The following is a 17,550-nucleotide window of genomic DNA, read 5'->3' on the forward strand; positions in this document are numbered from 1 at the left end:
AGTAGTTAATCTCTATGTACCATCTCTGATGAGTGTGCTTGCTTGCTTGCTCATGCACTCTCTCCCTCCCAATGACTTCTGCTGACTGATTTTAAAAGGAAACGCTTTTCAGGGATGAGGAGTGTGGTGTTTTGGAACTGCCCGACTTGGCCGTGTGCAGGACTTAGTTTCCCCTGTGCATTTCCCTGACTGGGGGCAGATGGCAGTGGGTCTCTCAGACAGCCAGAGAGCAGATGACATGCTGAAGGTGCGCTGTCTGCTCCAGCATGCCATGCAGGAGCCATCCAAGTTCCTCAGAGACAATCCTCCTGTGGCACCTCGAGGTTTGCTCCAAATTTGGTAAGGAGGTAATCAGGCAGTAGCTAGCTGTGATGAGTCTGTAGCCTTGGAAAGCTGATTAATATTTTCTTTGTGAGTAAGACCTTAAAGTAGTTGGTCTCAGCAGCCTACTGAACAATCAGCTCTTTTTTAAATGCTTCAGCATCCAATCTTCCATTAACAAATTGATAATACCAAGCTTTTTAATATTCACAGAAGCAATTAAATTCAAAGCTACCATCTTCAAATTGTAAAAGGCACCAAGACACAAACTGTATTTTGTTCTGGTTTATATTGCAAACTGTGTCAAATCACAAGAACTTTAGATATGCAAGAACTGGGATGACCCTGCTCTGAAGTGGCACAGGAGCTGGTTGCAACAGAGGGATTTTAAATTTAAGTTTCCCAGAAGTCTAGGGATTGTGAAGATTAAATGTTGCTTTGGAATAATCTTTCTCCTGTCTGAAGCATTCAGTCCAGTGCCCTGACCAGACACCACATGCTGCTCATTCCCTGTGGCAGACATTTCACACTCAGATAGTTTGGAGGAAAATCAGAATATATTTGCTGTAACTTTCCACATGTCTTAATTCTTGGACAGAGTTAAAGCAGGAGGAACAATATCATCGAAACAGTCCTTTCAGGGAAAAATCCTAAACCCTTGAAAAGGAGGACCTCTAATAAAACTAACAGTTTAATGCATACCAGCAGGTTGCTTGTAGAAGGGCTGTAAAAGTTGTATGGCAAATAGTCCAGTGTGACCATTTTAGTCTCTGTGTCAAAAGCATTAGTGTTTCATGTCACCTTCAGAGGCATAATGTATTGTTCAGAGACCCTGGCAACAGAAGCACCTCTCACATTCAGGTGAGGGTGTAAAGCATCCTCAGCCTGTCCTCCGCAGGGGAGAGGGAGCCAAGAGGCCGCTCAGAAACAACTGCCAGTAAAGAATGCAGTCTGAGATGCCCTGCTGTGAAAGCGGTTTGTTTTGTACAATAGTCTTATGAAAGATGGCATACTATACAGCTGTTGGGACTTCAATATTGGTCTTGTACAGCCAGTGGGTATTTAACCTTTAGGTCCTCATCTGCTCCCTGGTGCAGCAATCTTTGTCCTCAGTAACCCCATCGACCATCACTCCAGCAAACATTTGGAAATTCCAGCCTGATTTCTCAAGACCTCCTAAAAAGCTGAAGCAATATCCCCAAGTCAGAGATAATCACAAATGTCTTCCTGCCTGCAGAAAGGATCTTTTAAACTTAGTCACACAACAGTTCATGGAAGTGGGCCCCACTGCTGGGAGTAAAAGGAAGGGACAGTGAAGCTAAGTAATGGTTTAACACAGGAAGGAGGAGAAACTGTTGGAATCCATCCCAGAATGATTATGCTGCCTGAGACAGGCAAGCTCTGGAATGACATGCACTTTAACCTTGGGCAGACAGGTGAAAAGTGCAAGACTGGCCCTATGTGCCTGTTGGTCTGTGCACTGAGATGTTACACTGCGCTTGCCAAGGAATGTGCTCAGCTCGGTTCCCCTGGAGTACATCGAACAGAGATGAATCTGCACTGTAAACCTTAGCTCATCCCAGCCAAGATGATTTAATTCCTTTAGAGCTTGCTGATGTTTCTGCTTTTTGTCTACCAAAGAACGTCACACTTTCAAGTCCCAGGCAGAAGCTTCCAAGAATCTCAGCAACATTTCCTCCCTGTCACTGGTAAATTTAAACAAAATATCTTCCCACATGTCTGGTGCAAGGAAAACCAAGTATTACATTGCTCATCCTTTCAAGCTCTGCTCTTACAACATTGAACATGTGCTGTCATTGTAGATCCAAACACCACTTCAACACATACTGCTTCTCAGATTCTAAAGCTATTCACAGTGGGGCTTCAGGACAGGTTTGTGGATGCTTGCCAATGCTAAGGTATAAGTTATATGAGTTGAATAATGTTTCTTTTGGGTGCTTTGAACGGTTTTGATTAGAACTGCTTAAGGTAAAAGGATCTTTCCTTTAACATCTGGGCACTGCTACTTCCTCAGCAGAGATTTAGAACATATTTTCCACATAGACATGCCTATGCTTATATTGGAGAGTTACATATCTTTTACATGGCTATGAGAAGCAGATGTAGCTGGCATTGTCTTAATTCTCCAACCTGTTAAGTACATCAGATTCTAGACAATGAAAGATTGGTACTTTCTAACATGTATGTAAAATTAATCAGATGTCATTCATGAGAAAGAAGACAAGGCCACATCCAAGTTTGGATTCACACTGCAAGTTATTCTTGAAACTGGATGGCGTTGGGAATCCCATGACGAGTTCACTCCTGCCAGGCAAAGGGCTCACTGCAAAGGTCATTTGTGCCAGGACTTGACAAGAGGTCCCAAATGGCTTTGTTGGTCAGCTCGGAGAAACCAAACTGCACTGAAGGGAAAGCGGAGGGAGACAGATGAATGGATGGTTGTAGGGGAGCAGCTAGGCAGAAAACCTCAAAACTGTCAAATACAGACAGCCAAAGTGAATGAATCTGTGCAAAATGGTATTGACTTAGGATTGTGAAGGAAGAGAATTGCCATGTCATTCCCCTTTTTGCTCTTTGGGGTTTTAATTCTGTGTTTCCTAGCTCTCTACTTTGGTTTTAGACACTTCCAAACAAAGATTACGCTTTGCTCTAAGTAACATACATGTAAAGCCCACTAACTTATGGAAAAGCTTTATCTGTGCATCCAGTCTAGAATTCCACCTTAATTTTAAGATGCAAAAATGTGTTTTCTCACAATCCAGAAATATTTTGCCCAGTCCAGAATTCAGGAAATCCTGTTACACAACACTTGGGAGATGGATGTCAGCTTGACCCTTAGGAAGCAGATTTAACAGACGTCACATCGGTCAGAGGCATTTTAAAGAAAATCGGTGCATGGAATCCTGTGGAGTGACCTAACAGAGAAGCACGTGTTTGTTTTAGAGCCTGACCTTCCAGCACTGGAAGTTTAAACAAGTTCAGACATTTTCACCGGCCTTGGTACTCAGCTTCTGTTATCCTATGTCACTTCTCTACAAACTTTGCAAAATATTTTCAAACACAATGGAAAATTGCAATTTTTCTTCCCTGTGACTTTTTTCCATAATACATTAAACCACTATTTGTCTAAAAACCAATAGGGAGCAAAAGTTATTTACAATCAGATTTAAGATTGTTCTATACAGGAAAAAAAAAAAAAAAAAAACAAATTAAACATCAAACAGAAACAAAAGCCTATTAAGCGAGTTTCTCCTGAACTTGTTTTTACAGTAATGACACATGGGATGGTAGGGAATTGCCAAAACTAGACAGGCAAGTCACAGAGCTTTCAGAAGATGGAGCAAAGCTGATTCACAAAGAAAGAAGAGTACAGGGACACAGTACCCAACAACTCTCCTGAGACAGGCTTAGTAATAAGGGTGATAGGATTAAAGAGGAAAGGACCAAGTGACTTGAGGCCTATTTTTCACTCTTCCTCTCCCCAAGACTTCCCCAGGGGAAGATTTCTGGAAGTCTGAACACACTCATACCTAAAGGGACAGGATTAGAATCTGATCTGGGACTATCTATGATCTATGGAGCTGATATGAGTGGTCCCACACATTACATTTTACAGTAATGTTATTGCAGCTGTGAAGAAATCCCATCTGTATTTCTGGATGATTACAGATGGACATCATGCCCTGGATATAACCTTTTGGTATGGCGTATAGTAAACCTACCATGACACCTAGGAACTGAATTTCAAATCAAGAAGTGTTGGTTTTAATTGCTCAACACCCATTGATACTGATAGGAATGCGGCAGTTAAAGCAGAATGGCTCTGAAAACATGCCAGTCCTCAAGTCCTCACTATGTCAAAATCATCCCATTAGGCTGAATTCAACATCGGCATGGGTGCCCAAAGGCATATGGGCACACACAATTGCAATTTAATCTGAGCAGTGACTGTTGTCTAACCCATAGGCTTTCCATAAAAATATTTTCAAAAGATAGCTTTTATCTCTTCCTGAGACATGACTAGCAATACAACTAGATGTGGCAGTTGAAAAATATGCATTTACCTCACTAAAATATTCCCAGAAACAGTTATAACCTAGACTATGCAATTAGCTGGAAGAAAGTGGTCTTTATTTTTATAGCTATTTTTGAACCTTCTCTGGACAGCCCATATATCAAAAAAGCCATTCTGAATGAGGCAGAAAGACTGTTAGAATACTTCTGATGAATAGTTAATAGTAAATCAAGAACTAGCAGTCACAGGTTTGGGTTCCCCTCCACTTCTGTTAGATCACAGATTGATTTTCTTTACCTGCCTTGACTTTCTTCTGTTAATAAACAGTAACAATTTTGAGCCATTGGGAAAGTTGATTGGAAAAAACCCAAACAGTATCCCCTGATATCTGATAGGCTCTTGGAGTTCAGTTAACCAAGCTGTAGACACTCAATGAATAACTGGGGAAATTGAGATTACATTTTTACCCCCTTAAAGTATTCACACACACAGAGTAGAAAGCTCATTGTTTGTCTCTTCTGCCTTTCTCAGAGGTATAATTAAATATTTCCCTCATTTGTCCCTGAGAAAGATTACCTTCTCAGGCAAGAACAGCAAAGAATAAAAGCACACCTGTATTCTTATATATTTTAAATGTCTGTTATGAGAGCAGTTTAAAAAGTATTATCTAGGAAGGTTGTGTGTCTTGTGTTTTGTTTTTTTTTTTAACCATACTTTTGGCACCATTACCCTGGTGCATCATTTCCACTCATCTGCTAAAACACAAACACAATGTGCTAGCACACTTTGCGTGTCTGAAGTAAAAGGGTCCACCAGGCAACCAGGACACACGACAGCTGTCACATCTATCCCACACTCTCCTCTGCTCTCAGGAGAGGACAAATGATACAACTAATTTTCTAGACTTGGAGATCTAATTTTGTCACTCATTGTTAACAATGCAGGGTTGCTCCCTATTGTGTCTAGCATCACTGAATTACAATAGTTGTTCCTGATATTACTCCACACAGTGCCCCCCCACTTCTGTTTTTTCTTTTTTTTTACAGTCAAAAAGTTTAGCTATCAGCAATTTCAGGTGTTCATTACTATTCAAAGTGAAGTTTGGCACAGAAGATAGAAGGCTATTTTTCTTTTTGAATGAAATCTGGCTGACATTTGCTTAGCTGGTTCTCAGCTCTACAAGTAAAACAAGAGAAGCAGGTTTGTTATTTCAGTCTGTTTTTATCATTTTTCAAGGCCAGCTTGAATTAAAAAACAAACGGGGAGGCCATATGCTGGGCTTTGCAAATAAGAAGTCCTTTGAACAGCTAACACAATAGGCCATATTCAGAGGTTATATGTCAAACGGTTCAAGATTTTCTTCAGAAATAGATGCAAGAGTCTGAAGCTAAAAATCCCACCTCTGCTTAAATCAAAATCAAAGACTCGCAGTGACTTCAGCCCAAGATCATGTAAACCAGACAGCAGGAAGGAAGAAGTCAGCTGAAAGTTAACTTGGAAGGATTCTAACTTAAACATCCTTGTATGATTCTTTATTGTGAAAGACTTCTCCAGAAGGTGTCAAACAACCTCAAACAAAGCCAGGGCTTCAGAGAGATTGAAGTTCTACAGAATCTTAGAGCGACTTCTAGAGAACCCTGATAATTGTGCCCTGTTACAATAGCCTACAGATGGATTTTAAATCAATGGAATTATGGCATTTTCTATTACCTGCCATAATTCCTCCATGATGCTGTTATCTAAGCCTTCAGATTGAGCTTGGTGACTCACTAACACTGGAAGTGACTCATGCCTCCTCTGAGATCACCATTACAACAGGTGAGCTCTGAAGAAAGATGCTGGTGGCAGGTATGCAGAGAGAGTGATTCACACATGAAGCCAGGAGACAGGCATTCTCCCAGCTGAAGGCTTCTGATCATTTTGGCCACGTCAAAACAAAGTAATTGCAGCAACCGCAGTGCAGAGAGCAGCCAGGTAAGGCTCAAATCTGGTTAAGGAAGGGAGGGAAGAGGGAGTGTTCCTCACTTTTACTGTTGTACAATAGCATCCAACATCACTTTAACTGTTTTGATTCCTTCAGAATGAGTGGCCACTAATGATCAAAAGTTTCACTAGAGAAAAATTATTTGGATCACCTCCTGAGGACAGCAGTTGTCACTACAGGGAGAAGCTGACTTGCTACTTCTGCGCTGCTTCCCTAGGCATCATACTGGAAACTCACTGAGGATAACACAAAGTGAAAAAGATACTCTCCTTTCCCCTACTCCTGATAATTAATGCAGAATCATGATGAGTCCTAATGAATTATAAATATGAGCTCTGTAGAAGGTGGCACAGTGTAGACGATCTATTACTTGAGATGCATTTTGTCCTGACCAGAAAAAAAAAAAGGCCATCTATGCTAGATAAAAAAAAAAAAAAAAAAAAAAGAAAGAAAAAGAAGTGTGTACAACTATGTTGGTTGCTGGAACATTAATCAGAAGTTATATTGTTTACTGTGGTGTTAAATGGGCACTTCCAGCACCTATCTTGGATTCCCAAATGGTAGTAACTCAAATGAGTTGCACCAGTGGTACACCACATACAGATTTGGTATTGAAAACCATAGTTTCTTACTCTACTGCTGTCTCATGGACAGTAAAACACAGTTAAAATACGTTAAAAAAAGTGAAAATATGCTCACATAGCAACTAAGGTTCAGGGGAGAAAGAGCAAGGCACATGGAAAACATATTTTCTGCATGAAGTAACTCTTCTTCCTGCTTAAAAAGTCTTTGGGGTTCAATGAGGAATTTCAATAGAAATCCCAAATGTTTGATTTCCCTTGAGCGTGTTCATTAAGCATGTACAGGCAGATTTTAAAAAATACTCGTTTCTCAACAACTCCTATTAAGGATAATGAGGCTTGCTGTATGCTAAACAAATTAAAGATGTAGCAGGAGCTGGATAAGGAAGCAAAGGCTTCACAAACACAGCAGTGCCAGGGATCTGCCAGTGAGCTCAGCACTGCCACTTCTCTGCCTGTTCTCTTATGTCGGTGCTACTGGAAAATTTGTTAGATGAGACAGACATTGTGAGTTGGTTTCTCATCGCAGTCATATAGCACCTAATCCTGAGAAACTATGGAAAACTATGTCATTATTTGGCTTCATCATATTTACATTGATCTGACATGTATAAAGAGGAATGGGAATCTGGCCCTGAAACATCACATGCCATGTGGAAAGTCACTTTTTCAGCACCAACAGTATGTGCAGAAAGTGCCAAGAATCACAATATATTAATAATATTTTCTTTGTGGCATTACGAAGCTTGGAACTAGATCCAAAATAGCAAAGAAGTGGCTTGGAAAAAATGTCTCATACTTTCACTGCCATTGTATGTCATCCTGCCAGAATGACTGATCCTACAGAAGATAAGCCAAAGTAAACAGAGTGGGTGATTTCCTTTGCAATGAGGACAATAAAATATATTTGCTATTAGAAGCAATAAATAAAGATGGAAATAAATAGCAAGATTTTAAAAGGAGATTATGAAATATGTGCATTTCTTGCAAATTCTTGAAAATGGAATGGAATAATGGAATAATTAATGTCTGTGATCAAGATTATCTCAATAAATGGTGAGTAAGGTAATCTGCTGACAGCTACTGTTGTTCCTAACAAAGAGCTAAATCAATAGATGCCTCATTTAAGCCAAGACAGTGCCCACCAAAAATTTTGCATCATCTTAATTAAGCCTGGTATAAGGGTGAAGGGAGGAGAATAAGTAAAAGGAGAAAGATAATCACAGTTTAATTAAATTAATAAAATTATGCTTTTAGAAACCCCCTGAGGTCCTGGATTTAACAATCACACCTATTGTGCTTGAGTTTAGAAGAATATCTCAGTTTATGCCACCCAGAACACAAGCACAGGTGTTGCTGAAGCCCTTTAACAGGCAATTTCTCTCTCAGAGTGTTAGTGCATGCTCCAAAGAGTAGTTCAGCTGAAGCCAAGTTAAAACAGGGTAATAAACCCTGGAAATGGGAAAAGGAGGAAAAGAGTTAACAACAGAAATACAAGATTAAAGGCAACAACCAAGAAGATTTCAGATCAAATACAGATGTAAATAAACAACAGAGAAGCTAACAGTGACAATGAATGGCAGCAATAAGATCATCTCTGTGATCTTAGTCAATGTGCCATAACCCCTTATCCTGGGGAGATGGGAATATAAGCATCTCTTAACATCACAAGGTGCCTGTGAAGATAGGAATATTGCAAAGTGCAAGGCACTTGAGTACAAGAACGATCGATGGAGGCCACACTAAGTTGTAACACAGGTAGAGATAGGACAAAAACCCATACAAAGGTCAAAGTGTGGTAACCTAGAAAATACCAAAATAATAAAAGACAACAGATCTGTGGTTGTAGCTGGTATTTGGCCTCCTCTGTAGCTACAACTTTCACTACAAATTATGAATCTGATGTTTTCATCAGCTAATGCTTGCAAACGCCTGCTCTGTCTTTTATGTTACAGAGATGATTATGAGAGAGCAAGTTACAGCAGCATTATCAGATACCATACATTCTTAGCTAGGCTCTACAGCTAATATAGAATGTGTTAGTGTAGAACTGCTTCAACGGACCATGATACATGTAGTAAAAATCCTTTTGCCACTGGTGTTACAGGTACTGCTACCTTCCCAACAGTTTATGCTCCTGGATCCCACTCCACAGTGGTAAACTGGGAGTGCTTTCATAAAAACACTGAATTATTCTCATTGACTGAGGTACTGAATGTGCAGCGTAGTGCTGTAAGTATCTATTCCCCATACACACAAACATCCTGTAAGGTTTTCCTGGGATCACGTAGGCTTATAAAGGCTGGTATATGTGTCATACACAGGTAAGCGTATACATACACAGAAGAATATATTTATAGGATTTGAATTTAACCTGCAGACCCAACCAACTGGGAGAGGTTCTTCGATTTTGACATCTTCCTTTTTTTATTGGCTCTTTTTGTGTGTGTGAGAGACATCCAGGGTTATATACTGGTTTCAGCCTTCCTTTATTAATTCTCATTTTTCCTCTCAGTTCTCCCCCCTGCTGCATATTAAATGAAGGACAAACATATTAACAACATCAAGAAACACTGAACAGATATTTAAGATGATTAACAGGCATGCACACCTGGCCCCCATATTAACCTATATCAGCGTGTTCCATAAGGTTCCATTACACAATGTGCTATAAAATTAAGTTACCAGGCCAGAAACTAAATTGCTAAGTATTTAGATTGGATACCCAGCTGCAATTCATATCAAGTCAAAATTCAGTGCAGTAGGCTGAAGCAAGGGGAAGGAAAAAGGAAAGACAAACAATTCTTAAGAGGCAGCAATTACTTTTTGCAGTTCAAGCAGCTGAGATACATGAGAAGAGAATTATCTCGGTTTACGTTCAGGGAGAGTTCAGACTACAAGCTTTTAATAAAAGGCCATAAGCTACTACACAGGGAAAAAAAAAAAAAAAGAAGTCAAGAAAAGAAAAGCTCCATAATGAAGCTGCAGTGATATTCTGGTTTGACTTGGGTGGAGAAGGGAAGAGAAATCACCCACAGGAAGTTTTGGCATTTGTCACAAAAATGTGTTTAAAAGCAAGATAGGTTTCAACTGCAAAGCGTGAACCTGGAGTTCCCCAAAGCTCACAGATGTTTGACTCCAAGGTTGGCTTCAAGCTCATCTATATATAATGAGTTGAATTAAGCCATTAAAATTCACTCTAGATGTTATTTTAAACCTTCTTTGAAAAGTAAGAAAAAAAGAATTTGAGCATCTACAGTTTGAGACAAATGGTTGATCTCTAAATCTAGCTGAAATGTATCCAGCCGGGTCTGAATATTCACAAAATATTCCACTCCTATATCCTAGAAGTAATTTTTAGTCAAATAACTTGGTATGGAGTCACTGATTATTTTAACTTGCACATTGAGCTTTCTGCAGTTGATTTACAAAGTGACAGTTCACATGGTGTTCGATTCTCTTTCCACACTATATTCCTCACAATTTTGTTTCCTGCATCCAGTCTTCTGAGTGTATTCAGCCCACTATCTGATTCTTCTTATTTTTACCTTTGTTTGATGCAAAGCAGGAGTAAAAAGCAAACTGCCAAAGAAGATGGTTGATGTACTGAACAACAGAAGGCTGCACCTAGAAACAGTTGGAGAAGAACAAGGAGATGATGCAGCAGGAAATAACCAGAGCAGTATTTCTTTTCACCATGCACTCAATCAAGCAGTTGTCAGAGGGACTCACAAGCCCAGCAAGGCTGCAAGCAGTTGATGATGGCTAAAGATGATGCCATTCAGAATCTGAGGTCCACCCCAGCACCTACAGAGGTGAGCGTGATTGCCCACTGCTGCCTTCAGCAAAAACACTGTGTACTGTGTATTCAGTCAGAAAAAATCCAGACTATCAATCTGAAAGGTTTTGAATAAAGCAACTGCTGCTTGTGTAATGCCATGGAATTAAAATCTCTCTTGAAGTAACCACATAAATGGCCTACGGTTTTTCCTTCAAGTAATGGTGCACAAGTCCATTTATACTCTGAGCTGGTTTGAGTCAAAGGCCTAGAGCCAAGGATTTCTCTCCCACTAGCCATATCATAAATGCAAGTCAAAGCCCTGTTCCAAACATGAGGCACACATGTGAGTCAAGACATGCCTTCCACATCCTCCCATGGAATGAGCAGAAGCCTTTTCTTTAGCCAGCATCAATCATTAACCAGCTGCATTTTGCCATTTCTTTCTCATCTTGCCATTTTTTTCTTTCATTTTGACCCAGTTCTGTCCTTGGATACTCTCAGGGCTGTCATATGTAGCAAAGTGTGTGGCCTAATCCTCCTGCTACCTACACACTGTGAAAGCCCCATGACAACATTTCACTTCTGCACCTGGTGCCACATATTTCTATGAATACCAGATCACCCCACTGAACTCCCATGGTCCATCTGCTGGTGGCCACTTACTCTGGAGATTTCTAAACCCAGAAAATATCATCTAAAAAACTTGCTACTTAAATGTTATCAAGAAAATGGCATGGCCATCATGGCCACAACTGCTCAAAGTTAAGAGAGATCATAGGATTATCGCATTAATTAACTTAGAAGGAGCATGGCAGCCTATCAGTTTTCAGTGGCTCAATCCCATCTCAGCACCAGAATATTAAAAAAAAAAAATCTCTTAACAGGAACTGGCAAAAAGTATTCCTGTAGCACACCAGGGCATATACACCAGCTCCTGCAGATACAGCTTTTCCTCTTGCAGTCAGGCCCTGGTAAATGTTGTAAGGATTTTGTGTACTATCCTTCACCTTCTCCTATGTGACAACAGGGGTGGTTCTCAGACCCAGGGCTGTGAGCCATACTAAGAAGTCAATGAAATAGAGACAAAGTCCTGGACACTGATACAACCCCGCTCACATGCTGAAAACCACACAAGCACTTACCTCTAGTATCAAAGAGGATGGCACTGAAGCTGTCCGCTCATACTTCTCTGACACCACCAGTCTTAGTGTAGTAGCTTTGTTTTGTCGCAAGCAAATAATCCTTGGAGAAATGGTGAATGTCCAGACCTGAGACTCCCATTCTTACCTGTTCAAGGCTACAGACAGCTAATAACCTCACCAAGGTGTGCATGGCAGCTTTTTTTCTGCACAGCACTGCTCTGCTTGAGGACTATTTGCTGTTTTCTCATCCCAAACCTCAAGGTCTGCATAAGTTACTTCCACTACCAAGGGACATTATCTTGCCTTGGCTGATTTTTTAAGTTTCTTCATCCTATACTAGACAGTCAGAGGTATTTAGGAACAGTACTTAACTAGCAGAATGGCATCAAGCTCAATTTTTTCATGAAGGTCTTTATAACTCACGTCTTGCTAATAATGACTGTGGCATACTGCCTGAAGTATTCTGGAGAATGTGCAGACTTGTGCATCATCTACTGGAGAAAGAAAAGATGCCTACTTACCAGTATCTTGAGTTTTTTGAGGTAAGCTATCTACATGTTTGTTCATTTTCTGCTCCTTCACCTTATTCTTGACTATTTCTGCTTGGATTGCATGTTCAGAAGAGCTCAAGGCAAAGAATTTCTCTCCTGATCCACACTTATATACATAAGAGGGGGCAGAGCCTCAATCCACAATCACTATTGCTAAAGAAAAATAACAACTTATGTGCTATGTCCTCTTGACTCACAATTACACAAACACAAAAAACCAAATACAGACCTCACATCCCAAAGAACTCTGGTTATAGAAAAGTGGCATCGCCTAGGCCTGAGGGCATTGGGTGGACTTTTCTGTGGTTTAGTACAAGACAAGGTTGCTTAGATATTCTAAATTTTAATGAAATATATTGATTCCTATTCTACAGGAAGGAGGACCTATGCAAGGCTACCATATCACCCTAGTCTTTCTAACTTTGTCCAGTGTTTCTGTAAATTTCAGATGTTGCATATTTGGTAAGATAGCTAAGCACCAGACATTCCTGGCTTATGTAGCTAGGTAAGCCCAGGCTTTGAAGAAAGTATATTACAATTACATCTGGAGTCACTCCAAGTCTCTTTTTGCAATGGACTGGTCATTTCTGCTAGAAGAAACTGAAATAGAAAAGTAGGGTGTAAACCTGGCAGCATTGCTGACCTCCAATAAATATGCTTACAGTTCTTACACTTTTACATTATGAATATTTTTAAGTGCTTCTGTCAAAATCCTGTGTTTTAGAAACATCAGGAAGTCTTTACATTTTAAATGAAAAGAGAATCCATATTTTGAGTGAAAAGAGAATCTCACGTTTTGATTACTGAAAAAGTAATGGAATTACAGGAAAACAATAATCAATCTCCCATATGTCTCTTTTAGCTTAATAGTGCATTGGTCTGTTGTTTGTCAGACTTTCAACTTCCAACTTCTTCTATGGACATGGATTACACTCTAGGAAGTAGAATAAGGAATATGCTCCTCTGGAATCATCTTGGGGCATAGCAGCCTACTGAAAGGCATCTTGAGTTTCTGAAAAATCTGAACACTTTTGTACAAGAACATGGTGAGGTAGGCCCTCATGATTACATTTTCTTAGGTATTATCTAGCCACGCTTTCCTCCTTTCCAAGTGCCCTTAGCAACATAACACAGTTAATCCAGGCCTACAGCAAATCTTGAGAGCCTCAGACATTTTCCCAGAAGAACGACACCACTATCTGGCTGAGGCATATAAAGGTTTGGGTACTTTTAGGGTATCTGCATTCCAAGACAAATAAAGCAGCAAATTCTTAGACACACCTGCTGCACTTCAGTGATGGCAAATTATCAGGGTTCTCTTTCTGTGGGAAAACTTGGATAAGTAGTCTTCTTTGGACTCTTGCTCTTCTGCAGGGAGACAGTAAAGACCTCTTCAACCACCCTATGCAGCTGTCAGCCTAGGAGCTATGACCTCCAGCTCCATCCCAGAAGCCTGCATAGATAGGTTTAGCTACCTGGTGAAGGTTTAGTCAGCATCTTATTTATATTGTTGATAAGTAAATGGTTTTGTTTATATTGGAGCTATCTCTCTTGCTGTAAGCAGTAACAATACCCATATTTTCCAATAGGTGTGTATATGTTTCCTCAGGAGGAAAAAAATCTTGCTGTGGACATGTCCTTATAATGTTGGTTACTGTATTGTAAATACCACACCCAATAATATTTGCAACAGATTTTGCCAGTAGCTGATATTCAAGTTCTTGTAGGATATGATCTCTACTCAGAAGGTAATTTCAGCTAAAGCTATGCAAATAAATGGAGTCTTTATTTTAATGCCTAGTTTCAGTACCTTATCCCATGTTTAAAAAAAAAAATAAAAATAAAATCCTGCATTTAGGATGTGAGTAGAAGAAAATATTTTGTTTATTTTCTGGGTAACTTTTAAATCATTTTGAAATAGGCAATTTTGAAACAAATTGTTCAACACTTGAATTTTGAAAACACATTTTGACATTTGAGATTTTAATTTTATTTCTTTTTTAGTAGCAAGCCCTGTTAATAGTGAGAATCCTGTCAGAAACAGTAAATTTGTTTCAAAATACAATTCATTTGGGAACAGTTGCCTATGTGTAAACTTGCTCAGTGCAGGCTTTTATGCAATAGCAGCCTCCCAGTGGACCGTACTGATTGATTGTTCCCAGTTCATATGTTTCCCACAGCAAAGGCTCATCACCGACTCAGGAACCTTTTAGTCTTTTTGTTCTGAAAGGTTGTTTCATTTCTTTGGTGATCATGTGGTTACTTATGATGTATTCAGCAGTGTGCTGGCATTTTCCTCCTCTCGGTTTTCTAGACCAGACATAATCAAACAACTCACTGCTGAGTAGTGTATGATATTCTCTGTATCGCTCAAACAAATCTGCTTGCTCAAAAAGTTAAATTCTGTCTTCTTCCCTTCCAATAAGTATATTTACCTCTTGTAAACTATTGCTTTGATTTCTTTTCACCTTCACACAAAGTCAAAGAGGGACCTACGCTCTGGGGTATCCAACCAAGTGGGGCCAGCCTTCTGATATGAAGTTGACTCACTGCCAATAAAATCAAACACATACAAAGTGAACACTGAACATCCTTGAAAGCTAATTACACCAAAAAAATGTCAGTTCCTGTAAAGGACAATAACAGTTGTGTCACTAAGCTAGCATAAACATTTTACCATATTTCTTTCTTATGAAGAAATAGAAATACCACAAAATCTTCTGTATGCTTCACTGACAACCTCGCTGGCAGAATAGGTAACAAACATGAATTACGAGTTTAGAGACTGGCACCATCATCTACTTTCCTTTACAGAACAGCCAAATTAAATCTTGTGCTGTTGACCCTTGCAGCCAAAACACATGTACAGCTGGGCCAAAGTTGGCTGGTGACTCCAGTTTGCTTACCTTTGCTGGGGTTAAGGAAGCCTGGGGTATTGCAGAGGCGTTGCCTTCAATTCTCCAGGGCAAATGCCTTTTGCAGAGTTATGCTTGAGTGCCACGGTACATAGAGCATCAAAGTAAACAGTGTGAAATAACTACAAAAGAGGCATCTAGAAGAAGGGGAAGAGATCTGGACCTGATAAGAAACATCCTTTTCTCCTGTCCCCTTCCAGTGCCTGTGGCCAGTGCCTGTGGCGTTCTCTCCCTGCAGTGACCCAAAGCTGGGAGTAGTAAAATTAAAGCTATAGATAGTACAATGTTTGCTACTGTTCTTGACAAGCTTTTTGCTTTCCTTAGAGACCACCTTTTATATTAAAGAAGTTACGTGACTTGCAACCTGATGATCACCTGCAGTCTCCTGATTTCAAATTTGCAACAGAGGTCATGTCCCCATGGCACCAGGTCTTACTTTTTGGGAATATATGCCCCACCTCAGTCCAGGCAGCTTTCATGAATCATATTGCATTGCTTTCATGTGCCTCTTCTCTGAAGGCAAATGGGCACGAGCCCCAAACCAAACTCAATTTCCAAGCAAGCCATTTAAATTCACGAGAAGCAGCTTGCTTAATTGTTCTGTCTCATGCATATTCCAACCAATTCTGAAGAGCATCAAAAAACTGGAGGCACCTGTGTTTTAGGTAGCCAAATAATAAAGACTCTCTAGTACTTTCCAGTGTCGAAGAAATTGCCAAAAAGAGAATCAGACAAAGTCCAAGCAGGTATCATGATGCTGTGTCCCTCTGTGGTCTAGTTTAATTCCTCACTTTCACTCCATCCCACTAACTAACCTATCTGCTTAGGTTATAATGTTGCATGAGTGTGATACTGCAATCACCAATACAGCATTCTTCTTCCTTCTCTCCAGCAATTTTAAAATAACCATTCCCCTTCAGCTGTGGGGAGGGTGAATGTATGAAAAATACTTGATGCTACAGGTACTTTAGGGTGGGTGATCGGAGAAATACAAGTGCTGTTACTGGGATGCCCTGAGAATCACTGCCTTAACTTCTTTGAAAAGGCAATTCCTGCTTTAGGTTGCAATTGCAAGGTAGGCAAAACACATAATGGGCATCAGTACTGCACACAGCTGTAACTCATTTAGAGAGCACTCTTCCCTTCCCTGGAGCTAATGCTGTTCCATCACTCTTTTGGATCAGTTTATTGTAATGATGTCCTTTCCTATTTTGATCAAATTTATTGCCACAGAGGTAAATTATTATCTGAATTATTTCACATGCATAGTTTATGCAGCACATGTTGAACCATGTCTTTGTTAGCGCTCCATCATGCAGAAGCTCAGCTACAGCCCTGAGTGTTTCATTACTTGGCCCTATGAGTTCTTTTGATCAAAAAAGAGTTCACATTTTATGCACCTATGCTTACCTTGAATAGCAATGTTGTTGAAATTAGATAAATAAGGGTAATGATGTGTGTTGTTCTTCTTCCCTCTTTTCTCTGCTTTATTTTGAAGGCGTATATTTATTTCTTTATATGGTCCTGGGTAGAGACCAAAACGTGTCACCATTCCACCTGGTCATCCTGATGACAGAAAACAAACTCCCCAGGCCCAACAAGCCTGGAAGAGAAGCAGAGCTTTCAAATTTCTAGGTTTTTTTGTTTGTTTTTGTTTTGTTTTTGTTGGTGGTGCTTGTTTTGTTGTTGTTGGTTTGTGTGGTTTTTTTTAGAAAGCACAGCATACAGTGGGGCAGATTTGGCTTTGAACGTGTTAGTGAGCAACAACGGAATCAGGTCTAGTGGTTGTCACCTTTCTCTCTTCCTACGATGCCTAGCTACCTCCACTGCTCTGGCAGCGCATGTAAGACAGCCAGAAGGCTCTCCCTAAGCCCCATTACACTTGGCCTCCCTACCATTGGTGGCCATGGCACAGCTAGATTTTCTCCTAGTTCTGAACACAGAAAGTGAGCATCCACCACAGGAGCCAAAGAATTTTTAGCCCTATAAAAGGATCAACATTACAAACTTCTTTATAAGGTCTGTATACCGTTGATGAGTATTCACATTGGGTTTAAGCTGGTTACAGACTGAAGCCAGTGATCATGCACATAGGTGCAAGAGCTTCTGGAGCCCTTGCAGTGAAGGACATGCATTTCCCTTTTGAAGTCAGCAACACTCCCCTGAGTAATTGTATTCACATTACTGCTATAGCTATTACTGAATTATTACAGTCACTGAGTTCAATAGTCATCTGCAA

General features: G+C 40.0%; 2 long non-coding RNA genes across 2 annotated transcripts in view; one reads left to right on the forward strand and one right to left on the reverse strand.

Moving 5' to 3' along the window:
• Positions 1-10,908, forward strand: part of LOC110361776 (uncharacterized) — an 80,717-nt gene extending 69,809 nt beyond the window's left edge. Inside the window, exon 5 of the long non-coding RNA XR_010470207.1 lies at positions 10,491-10,908. This is a non-coding gene — a long non-coding RNA (uncharacterized LOC110361776). The remainder of the gene's footprint in view (positions 1-10,490) is intronic.
• Positions 1-17,550, reverse strand: part of LOC110361772 (uncharacterized) — a 36,871-nt gene that overhangs the window by 7,280 nt on the left and 12,041 nt on the right. The window lies entirely within an intron of this gene.

The sequence above is a fragment of the Columba livia genome, chromosome 2, assembly GCF_036013475.1.
Source record: "Columba livia isolate bColLiv1 breed racing homer chromosome 2, bColLiv1.pat.W.v2, whole genome shotgun sequence".
NCBI lineage: Eukaryota > Metazoa > Chordata > Aves > Columbiformes > Columbidae > Columba > Columba livia.